At 44.1% G+C, this 11681-nt stretch overlaps 1 long non-coding RNA gene across 1 annotated transcript; it reads right to left on the reverse strand.

Annotated features, from left to right (window-relative positions):
• Positions 1-276: 276 nt before the first annotated feature.
• Positions 277-3843, reverse strand: LOC116594390. Its single transcript, XR_004287196.1, has 3 exons — positions 3814-3843; positions 751-1087; positions 277-424 (listed from the first exon to the last, which is right to left on the reverse strand). It is a non-coding gene; the product is annotated as an uncharacterized LOC116594390 (long non-coding RNA).
• Between the last annotated feature and the right edge of the window lie 7838 nt (positions 3844-11681).

The following is an 11681-nucleotide window of genomic DNA, read 5'->3' on the forward strand; positions in this document are numbered from 1 at the left end:
GCGGGTGAATCACAAGATGTGGCAACTAAATAAATTACAAAGTAAATAAAAATGTAACTGTTGAAATATACAGCACCATGCTTCAAAGCCACTGAAAAGTAATCTCTGTGTCCTAATAATAGAATTCAAAAATCAGGGTTGTTGTTTTTTTTTAAGATTTTATTTATTTGTTTGACAGAGAGAGAGAGAGAAAAAACACAAGCAAGGGGAATGGGAGAGGGAGAAGCAGGCTCTCCCCTGGGTAGGGAGCCTGACGTGGGGTTGGATCCCAGGACCCCAAGATCATGACCTGAGCCAAAGGCAGATGCTTAACTGACTGAGCCACCCAGGCAACCCTCAAAAATCAGTTCTAAAGACAGAGAGGTAACTTCGAGAATCCAAGGGCAGAAAGAAGTCAGTCCCCAAGAGGGCCAGGAGCTGGGACCTGAGAGACGAGAACTCGGCTACAGTTTCCTCCATCTCCAAACCTGCCTCTCTCTACTCTCCTGTTCTTCCCTGGAAAACAGCTTTCCTGGCTCCTAAGTCCAAGAGTGAAAATATAGCCACCCCAGTGCCCCCCCATTCCTGACTAAATTAACCACCTTAGCCCAGTCCCAAATTCTGAGAGTAAGAGTGGCCTGGCCTGGCCTCTCCCCCCACCCCCCCACCCCCCGGCTCTATCCCTCCCCCACCACCCACCCCTACCCCCTCTACCCCCCCACCCCCATGATGAGGGAGGTGATGGGAGTGGGGAGGGTGGAGGCCGACAACCTGGCTGCTGGGGCTCATCTCTGTTCACGGGCAGAGATTTCCCAGAGAACAGGCTCTGGACAGATCGCCAGAGAGGCTAGCATCCTGCCCCACCACGTTTTCTGTAGTCAGGCAGCGGGGCTCCATTTTCTGTTCAGTGACAGTCTTTGCCTGGCCTTTCACACCAACATGGAGGCCTGATGGCCAAGGCCGAAGTCTTCAACGGTGACTGCCAGCTCTCTTGGCATCTCTTTATTTCGGTTGGATTCCAGACACCAAGTCCCGTCGTCTGTTCCAGTTTCAAGCTGCTGTTCCCATATAAGTCTTCTAATTCCCAATTTCCCCGTGTGACGTATACCTGTTGACACAGATTTCTTCAAAGAGCAGAAGTACTGGCCAAGTTGGTGACTCTCCGTGAGAGCCGCACACAGAGCAAGCGGGTTGGCAGAAACAGAAAGCAAACCTCCACCTACCACTGTCCCTCCCATACCTATTCAGATGAAAATGTCCCATAACTTTTCTGATGGCTTTTAGGTAAGAAAAAATCCTTTGATCAGTCAAGCCATAAAATACGGTTTGAAGTTCTTTTTTTTTTTTCTAAGATTTTATTTATTTAAGATTTTATTTATTTATTTATTTATTTATTTTAAGATTTTATTTTTTAAGATCTTTATGAAGATCTCTCTCAGAGAGAGAGATCAGAGAGGCGGGCAGGGGGTGGGGGGAGCAGGCCCCCTGCTGAGCAGAGAGCTCAATGTGGGGCTCCATCCCAGGACCCTGGGATCACGACCTGAGCCGAAGGCAGAGGCTTTAACCCACTGAGCCACCCAGGTGCCCCCATAAAATACGGTTTGAACTCAGAAACGGTAATGTGAATACCAATCCACTTTGCTCAACCACAAGCTTCATTCAGAGATAGGGCTTCCCTGCAGTCCCCCAGCTGGGGTCCCATGCAGGCAGACTGGGTCCTCCAGGAAAGGGGAAAGGAACCTCCTCCAAATTCATAACATAGGGAGAAAGGAGGCCGAATTCACGCTCAAGTGTCCCTGCTGCAAGGAGACTTAGCTCTGGACCTGGCCAATGACCTAATCAAGCCCTTGCTCTCTTGGGTGCTTTCTTTTCTCTTTTTTTAAACAATTTTTTTAAGGGTCTTATTTATTTGAGACAGAGAGATAACACAGAGAGAGAGCATGAGCAGGCGAGAGGCAGAGGCAGAGGGAGAAGCATACTCCCCCTGAGCGAAGAGCCTGATGCGGGGCTGAATCCCAGCACGTTGCGATCATGACCTGAGCCAAAGGCAGACGCTTAACCGCTGAGCCACCCAGCGGCCCTCTTGGGTGCTTCCTAACCATCTTGACCAGAGCATCTCACTCTGCCTCTCCTGTTCTGGTCTATGCAGTTTGCTCCGGCTGCTACCTCCTCCCTTGGGGAACTTCCTACAAATTCACCTATAGATCGCCTCTCCAGGAATAAATCCTCTGGGACAGGATTTATATGTCTGCAGCACAGCTCGCTCTCACCCAATGGCTCTCTTCGGGTCCTCAAGAAACCTTTGCACATCCTCCACTCCCTTCGATACTCAAACACACCTGATCCTCAGAGAACATGGATCTTGAGGATTCTCTCTCCTCTTTCCCTGCTCACTCACTCAATCTCCTCTCTCTCTCTCTGGTACCTTCAGCCTCTCACTCTTAGATACCGTAGTCCAAAGTCAGATACTCTCAGAACCAGAGAACACCAATCAAGTGGCCCTGGAGGCCCCCTGCTGCCCCTTCCCGACCAAATTAAGGAGGAAGACCTTGGACCAGAGGTTTGGTGGAACTCGGCCTTGCTTTCTTTGAAGAAAACTTCCTCCTAGAGCCTTCCCAAACTCCACTTCCGTTGCCCTTTAATGATCCTATTTTGAGTGAGGGACTTTTAGGAGTCAACAAGGAGCTAAGATATTTCCTCTGAGATTTGCTTCCTGCTCTGGCGACTTAAGAAGTTGACATCTGCTGTCTCTTGGGGCCTCAGTAAAAACTTTTTACTTTTACGTCTTGTCAGACTCATGTGAACCGGGAAAAACTGCTTTTGTTCATTAACACCAAGGACACACGGCTAAGAAAACGTGTTCTCTAAAGTCACAGACTGCTGGAAACTTAGTTGAGTGTCAGTGAGAATAAACTCCTCCACCCCAACTCCCCCCACCCCTACTGCCACTTGCCTGGATGATGGGAGCCTGTGGGTCACTTTGACACAAAGAAGCAGCCTTGATTTCCAGCTGAGGTGCAGACTTTCAGGTAAAGGATTGGGAGATGCAGCACGCCACCTTAATCCCCGATCTAGGACTCCAAGTTTGCCTTTCAGCCCAGACCTGATGTTAGTAAAAACATTACTAAATGTTTATAAAATATTACTCACAGCCTTGCTCTGCTTTGAGGTCATCATATCACTCTTTCATTTAGATCTTACGTAACGCCCAGCCTCCCTGCACACCCTACGATAACCTTGTCTCCTTTGTTTGGCGAGGCCCTCCGTGGGCCCCTTGGAGCACTCTCCCTTGCTACAAGTTCACCAGCCTAACTTAGACTTTGGCTTTGTCTTGGATGGTATGTGACTGTTGGACTCTTGATAGACTCTTTCCAGATCACGTTACCAGCCCTCATCTCATTCTCCCAGGTTCTGTCTTCATAGCTGCATCTCCTTTTACCCTGGACGGGCTCATACAACCTTATCGCCACCACCAGCAAACTATCACCTGAGTCATCCAGAATCCTATAGCTACAATTGTGTCACGCTCAAAAAAAACCATATACAGGGGCGCCTGGATGGCTCAGTCTGTTGAAGCATCCGATTCTGGATTTTGGCTCAAATCATGATCTCGGGGTCCTGGAATCAAGCTCCACATCGGGCTCTGAGCTCAGCAAGGAGTCGGCTTGAGGGCTTCTCTCTCTCTTCCCCTACCCCCAGTCATTCACATCTTCTCTCTCTCTCAAATAAATAAATAAATCTTTTTTAAAAACCCGTAAACATGTTCCTATATGGGAGCAGTAACATCTATGGACTCTAGCAAAAGGAGAAATTATTAAAGGATATTAAAAGTACCTGAAAAACTTTTTCAACTCATAGAAACCCTTCCTGCTCTTCTCCCCCGACACGTCCGTAATTGACTAATTCGTTACAGCCGTGATCCTGAAAAGGAGGTAGAATACCTTTGGCTGTGTTTATGGGTGGAGGTTAAGAAACTCTGCTTTAGCCCTCGCTCATCTAAAGGGCCCTTGATCAAAATTCTAAGGCCATAAGTTTGGGGAAATATTTTTTTCTCTTAGCTAAAAATACCAGCTTGACGTTGCTTATAAATGAAAGGGAAGAACTGGTCCCCGTGGTGACAGGGTGCTGTCTGACTCATTCCCTACGTTACCCCTGGTCGCATCCCCAGATCTAGCCCACAGTAAGTGTCCAGCAGACCTTGGCTACACTAATAAATTCAGAACTCATTTTAAAATGGGAGAGTTTTGATCCACCAATCGTGGGAAGCAAGAAACATCCATCTAGATTATTAGCGGTGACTGTGCTCTGGTCTGTCCATATTTACTTGGCAATGCTTCAAGACTGGTTTCTGATGCAATCAGCAGTCGCCTGCTCCCTCAAGGACTTCTGTGCAGAAGCTGAGAGCCATGTAATAACTCCGAGGAGCCGGGGGGTGAGGAGTGACAGCAAGATATGTTGGGTGTGTGCACACTGAGCCCCAGTGATTCCGTGAAAGCCTCAGCACAGCGTCATTCCGTATGCGTTTGAGAAAAACCATCCAGGAACCCTGGAATGATCGAGCTCTGATAATAGCTTATCATTAGGCTGATAAGGAGACCTGCTGGTGTGCTAACCTCCGGAGCCTCAGCCCGTCTGATCTGTCCTCCGCTCGCTCAAGCCCAATGGGCCCTGTAATGTGTCTGATGCTCTCGCTGGGGATATAGGGAAAGAGACAGAGAGAGAGAGAGATGGACATGAATCGCTTCAAGTCTCTCCTACTGAACCAAGTAAGCCTCCGTCCTCCCACGCGCCCATGTCAGGAGTGCTGTCGGTCGGAAGGAGTCACTTTCGTGGTGCAAGAACCGACCCAAAGAACAAAGCCCGTGTGCACTCTGTGACCTGATCGGGGTAAATTTTGCATTCGGAAAGCAGGGCATCCATCCAAAAGTTGGCAGAAAAAAACCTCTTATGCTGAAATGAGTTATGCACCACTTATATTTAATTAATCTCAGTCATCTCTGTACTTACCTCGCTGGGCTCACAAGGGAGCATTGGGAGCAAAATTGCTCTCGTGCTACTTGGGTTCCCCAGAAACGACACCGTCATTCATTAATCAGCGCTGACCTAGAAAGCAGAAGCTCCCTCCTCTCACCACTTAAAACCTGACTCACTCTTCGTTGTGCAGCGAAGATTAAGACACATGGAAAAGAGAAGCAGTCGCGACACAGAAAGCCATAAAAACTGCGGCAGAAGAAACCATTTAAGAATGTGCGACTCTGGGGTGCTCCCTGCACTCAGGGTCGCCGTCAGCAAAGACAGGACTTGGGAGATCGGACTTTCCTGTTTGATTGCCTCTCTTAACTCTCCATGACTATACCTTTATCAAAAAATTCCTCACTCCCAGGTTTATGAGCAGGAAATAAAGGAACTTAATAAATAAGTCTCTGGTTCATGGAATAAATAAGTCTCTGGTTCTTAAATTCTAAGATTTAAGGAAGCCAGTTAACCAAGAGTACGTGTAGAGAAATGTACCAAATAATAATAAAGGATGCAAGATGTGTATAAGCTAGCTGAAGAATTGACAAAAGAGGTTAATGTCCTTACAGACAAGACTGCTATATGATATTCCTAATTTAAAGTTCTAGGGGTTTCTGGGTGGTTCAGTCAGTTGAGTGTTTGCCTTTGGCTCTGGTCATGGTCCCAGGGTCCTGGGATCCCGCCCCATGTAGGGCTGCCTGCTCAGCGCCGAGCCTGCTTCTCTCTGTCCTCTGTCCGTCCCACAGCTCATGCTCTCTCTCTCTCTCTCAAATAGATAAACAAAATCTTTAAATAAAAATAAAGTTCTAATAACACTCTGTAAAGAACTGAATAATAACTTCTTTAAACTTCTGAAAACAGCTTCTATGCTGTTAAGAATGGCGTAATGGTTCCCATTAACAAATGCCACATATTTTCATTTCCACACTATTGGGTTTGTTCTAGGAGCAATCAATATTATTATGTGTTGAGAGGCACCTGGGTGTTTTAGTCAGTTAAGCATCCAATTCTTGAATTCAGCTCAGGATCATGAGATCAAGCCTGGCATCGGGATCCACACTCCATGTGGCAAAGCTGACTCACACTCTCCCACTCCCATATAGCAGCAACCCCCAAGGGCAGAGACTGTGCCCCCCTTAAGACTCTTAAGACTCTTAAGAACTGCTTAAGAGTCTCTCTCTGCCCCTCTCCCCCACTCACATGCTCAATTACCCCTCTCTCTCTCAAATAAATAAATATTTTTTTAAAAGGCTTATTACTATGTGTTGGTATTTCATCTTACTAAAGACATTAATGACTGCCATTCAGTCAAGAAGCAATTATTGAGCACCCACTATATGCCAGTTATTGTGGTAAGTCCTGGGTTAGGGGAAAGAATAAGAAAATGTTTACGGTGCAATTCATAGTCTCCAGAGGATTAGAGGATTCTGATTTGTGCATTTGCAAATCAATGTTGCCACTGTGGGCATTTGCCTGAGCCCCTGTTCAACTCAAGTGTAACATGAATTAGACAAATGAATATGGACTCTAGCAAGGAACAAAAGAAAATAAGACAAACAGTGCATGAATGGAATTAATGGCACCAATTAATTGGAGTAGAATTGATGAAAGACATGGTGTCCTAGGAGTTCCAGTTCACATATTTCCTTAAAGGCAGTGAATTTAGAACAAAGTCCAGATGATTCTGAGAATGTGAACAAATTGTTGAAGATTCCCCAAAGGAGAGGATTATATAGTAAGATTACAACCCTGAATGGCAGTCCTGGTTTAGCTCCCAAATCCAGTGGTATGACCTTGGACATCTTATCTACCTTTCTAAGGCTATTTCCTTACTGATAATATGTGTAGTTATTAATCTGCCCAAGAAGTCACAAACTACAGTCATGTTGGGTAAGCACAGATTTTGTAAAAATTTGAATTAGTTGCCAACCTTTCAAAATCAGGAGATTTCATGTAAACGTCCAATGTACTAGTATATATATATATATATATATATATATATATATATATATATATATATATTTAAAGAAGCTACGGCAAAGCTGACCCACACTCCCATGTTGCAGCAACTGCCACAAGCAGAGACCGTGCCCCCGTTAGAGCTGCCATGTGCTTTGCAATCTGCCATGGACCACGGCCAACCTGCTTCACTCATCCTCTCAGCTACCTAGCTGGCCTCTATAGGCATTTGAGTTTCTCTCTCCTGAAGTGGGTCATTTGTAAGGGGCTGTTGTTGTTGTTGTTGTTGTTGTTGAAAGCTGTTTGAACTGCTTCAATTTAATATAAATTTAAACTATCCGTTGTAGGGAGAAGAGACAGATCTCCCATACAAAATTCCAAATAATACATGTAGAGGCTCCACGTTCGCAGAAGTGGCATATATTCTCATTCTAAGTGTGGGCTCGGCATGGTGACTGCCTTCCAAAGAGGTCAGTAAGTAAAGGGAGGGAAGGAAGAGTATCTCTGTAACTGAGAAACCTGATAACTGCTACCTGAGCCGGGTGACGAAGGCCAACATCAACAGTCATGATAATTCATGTTGACATTATTTATGGTCTCCCTCCCCAAATCCATAACCTCAGTCTAATCATGAGAAAAACATCAGAGAAATCCCAAGAGAGGGACATTGTACAAAATACTTGACCGGTACTCCTCAAAGCTGTCAAGGTCAACAAAAACAAGACAAGTCTGAGACCATCACTACCAGAGGAAGCTAAGAAGATATAACAAGTCAATGTAATATGGTAGCCTAGATGGAATCCTGGCCCAGGAAAAAGACATGATGCATTAAACGAAGGAAATCTAATTAAACTGTGGACTTTAATTACCAAGTGTATGGATATTGTTACATTAATTATAACGAATATACCATACCAAAGCAAGAATGTTTCTACTAGGGGAAACTACAGGGTATATGGGAATGCTCTGTTCTATCTTCATATCTTCTCTATAAATCTAGAAGTATTCTAAAAAAAAAAAAAACGAAGTTACTTTTAGAATATTTTATATAAGCATGTGTATGTGTATATACATATATACAAAGGACATGGAAGTATCTCAAGGGATTGGTGGAAGATTTGGACACTCAAGACTGGAAAAACCAGGTCAGGTTTCCCTACAGCACCACCTTTAGTGTGACTCAGCTCTGTCATGTCTCAGGTGCCACATTTCTCAGTTCCACACTTTGCACTCTTCACAGACAGCCCATTGCTTCGGCCTGGGGAGGAGTTGAAGTCTGGAGCTACTCATCCTACCCAGCTACTCATTCTACCCCATCCTACCCAGGGTTCGTGTCGGAATCACAGCTGCCAAACTCGTGCCTGTGCGTAGGCGACCACTTTCATAAAAAGAGGACGAGCTGGGAGCCAGACAGGCCCCTCTCTGCTCTGCAGTTCCAGGTAAGATGGCAAAAAAGAAGAGGTTTAGCCAACAAAGTCAATGTCCTAAAACACAAGGGCAGAGGAAGCAGCATCCTTGCCCTTTACACACACTAGAAAAATTTGGTGGCAATTACAAAATTTTATGAAATCAACATTTACAGAAACTGCTTTCTGCAAAAAAATTGATTTTGTCCCCAAGGACTCAAGTTAACTCTCCTGACTTTTAACCACAGGGGCTCTTACTTTAAAAAAAAAAAAAAAAATTATATTTAGGGAAAGTCTACCAGTACTCACAGTAATTGGAAACCACGGATGTTTTGGTACATTGATATGGTGGAAGGGAGACCAATCCAATGTAGACTAGCTAGGAGTTTCACAGAATAGTTAGTGATTTAAGGATCACTGCCCTTAAACCAGCTCACACAGTCTGTGTCATGGCACCGAGTAGGAAAAGACGCCCTTCCTCAAGATGCTTCATTTCTGTTGGGAAACTATCATCATGGGCTGCTTTTGTTAGAACAAGACACTTCACAATCCTACCAGGATTTCGTGAAAATAAAATTACAAATATGTGATACCTATGATGTGAACTCGGGTGCTTGTGTCCTGCAGAAGCTGTATAGCCATGTGCAGTCACTCTGGGTGCCACTGTCTGTTGTGAGCAAGTGTCAAAGGCTCTTACAGTCTTTTTAAGCTTGACCTTACTTTCATGTCTCGCTAGTTGCAAACCTCCCCCCCACCCCCCGCTCCCTGCGCCAGTGGAGTGAGCATTTCAACTGTCATGGGTAATCATTATTATATTTACCTTGGATTGAAATATAGAATCTGACTCTTGGACTGATCCTACAATTGCACTTTCCTTAACCATCACGATGGGGATAAGAACGTCCATGCGGCAGGGGTGTTAACAAACACTAAGTGAGAGGACATATCAAAGCTCGGAGCACAACGCCGGCCAGATTATGAGGCCTCCCTTGACACTGGGGTTCCTCCTTCCCGACTCACAAATCTTCCGTGGCTCACCAGACCAGTCAGGAGTCTCTGTTGAAAGGCCTAGGGTTGTTTTTGCTCATTGAAGTGCTTTCAGATACATAGTTGCTCGTTTCTGTGTGCAGGAAGAGGGAATGGTTTTTACCTGCCTTGCTTCAGTGAAGTCAGATCCAAATTACACCATCTATAGACATGGTGTGGGTTTCCTGTCCACAAATGATATTGCAAGAAGCAGTTTATGACTTCTATGTGTTAGAGAACCAATTTCTAAATGGCATGTGATGAAGCTTCAGAAATTCATTTCAGAGAGGGGGGTGGGGTTATGGACATTGGGGAGGGTGTGTGCTATGGTGAGTGCTGTGAAGTGTGTAAACCTGGCGATTCACATACCTGTACCCCTGGGGCTAATAATACATTATATGTTTATAAAAAAAATTTTAAAATTGAAAAAAAAAAAGAAATTCATTTCGAAGAACTTTTTATCCTTGAAAAATATTTGCTTGCTTGACTTATCTACTCCGATTGAGATTACGTATCTTAAGTTAACGGTCTTATGAGTTACCTTGAAATAAAATTAAAACATAAATTCAGAACAATATTTAAATATGGAGAATTGAAAATGCCATTCATAAAAATACACATTTTCTCCATCTACATTATTCTACCTGTGCCTTTCATTGTCTCTGGTAGGGAAACTGTATGTTTAAGGTACTGTGGGAGGCTTCTTACTTATATTCTCCAACCATACCTGGGTCATCTCTACATAAAGGGATGAGGCTGCTGGAGGACAAAAGTATGAGAGATCAGCGTGAATTGGAGGAAGAGAAAGGAGTTGAGCAAGAGAAATATACAGACTGACAAATACCTTGGAAGAGGGCCTTCCTCTTGGGGTTCAGGATGAATAAAATCTTTGAGGCAGCAACAAATTACCTATGTTTGGAGAAAAAGGAGGATTTGAGCTGGAACAAAAGATTTCTGTAGGGAAGGGTTGGAAAACAGTGAAATCACCTACATCACCAGGCTGAGATATTTGGACTAGATCTTAAGACCATTAGGGGTTGCCAGATATTTTTAGCTAGTGAGGAAAAAAGGTATTTTAGGAAAACTTTATCTGATAGGAAAGAAAAAAGACTATTTCAAAATAAAATAATTGCAATTAATCTTATTTTATTTGTTATAATACTAGTGCAGAAGAGGACCCTTATAACAAGCCTACTTAAAAAAAAATTATTGAAGTCACCAATTACTTATTGATACTGGGAAGGGGTCAAATTAAAATCATTGCAATGATTTAACACCCATTTCTCCCTCCATGCTCTTAATTATTCAGGGTGGGTCCCAAATCTTTGTTTCATGACTGGTGACTTATAGTTTTAACTTTTCACAATTTGAAATATTTAATTTCCATCTCAAACCATCTGTTTCGGGGTGCCTGAGTGGCTCAGTGGGTTAAGCCTCTGGCTTCAGCTCAGGTCATGATCCCAGGGTCCTAGGATCGAGCCTGGCGTCGGGCTCTCTGCTCAGCGGGGAACCTGCTTCCTCCTCTCTCTGCCTGCTTCTCTGCCTGCTTGTGATCTCTGTCTGTCAAATTAATTAATTAATTTTTTAAAACCACCTGTTTCTCTGTTTTTTGATTTTTTTTTTTTTTAGCATGTTTTTTGTTTGATCGTTTTACTGTGGTTCATGGTAAAGGAGGGTCCCAGGAATGGCCTGTGGTGAGACTCTTCCCCTTCATGATAACTGAGAGGGCAATCCTAGGGAAGGCAGGGCTATGTACTCCAGGAGGAAGAGACCGGCCCTGAGATCTCAGGGCTCTGCCCCTTCTGAGATACTGTGCTCCGAGAAGCTTCCTCCCCACTCCTAGAGGACATGGGAAGCTCATCACTCCCGGAGCTTAACCCAGCCCAAAACTTGGATCTGGAAGGTCTGAAACCTTCGTGGTACAAGTAGAAACCAGAAAACAGACCCGTCATTCAAACATGGAAGCAATTTTAAATACCACAAAAGCTAGAGACCAGGATATATCTTTGAGGCAGAATATTCTGGAAAACCAAGAAAAGGTTATAGATATGAAAATGAATGCCAATGAGAAAAGATCTTTCTGTGCTATTGCTCCAAACATCTAACTTGCTCCAAGTTAAATATAAAGGTAATAGTAAAGACCTGTTAAGTATGTTACCTGGATTATGTCACTCAGTCCTCACAATAAATCCCATGGCGCTATATGTCACTATCACTACTTCACAGATAAGAAAACTGAGACTAGATCAATGATAATAATCACTCAAATTTAGGCGATTAATAATTCACAGAACT

This window comes from Mustela erminea, chromosome 6 (assembly GCF_009829155.1).
Source record: "Mustela erminea isolate mMusErm1 chromosome 6, mMusErm1.Pri, whole genome shotgun sequence".
NCBI classification, from domain to species: Eukaryota; Metazoa; Chordata; class Mammalia; order Carnivora; family Mustelidae; genus Mustela; species Mustela erminea.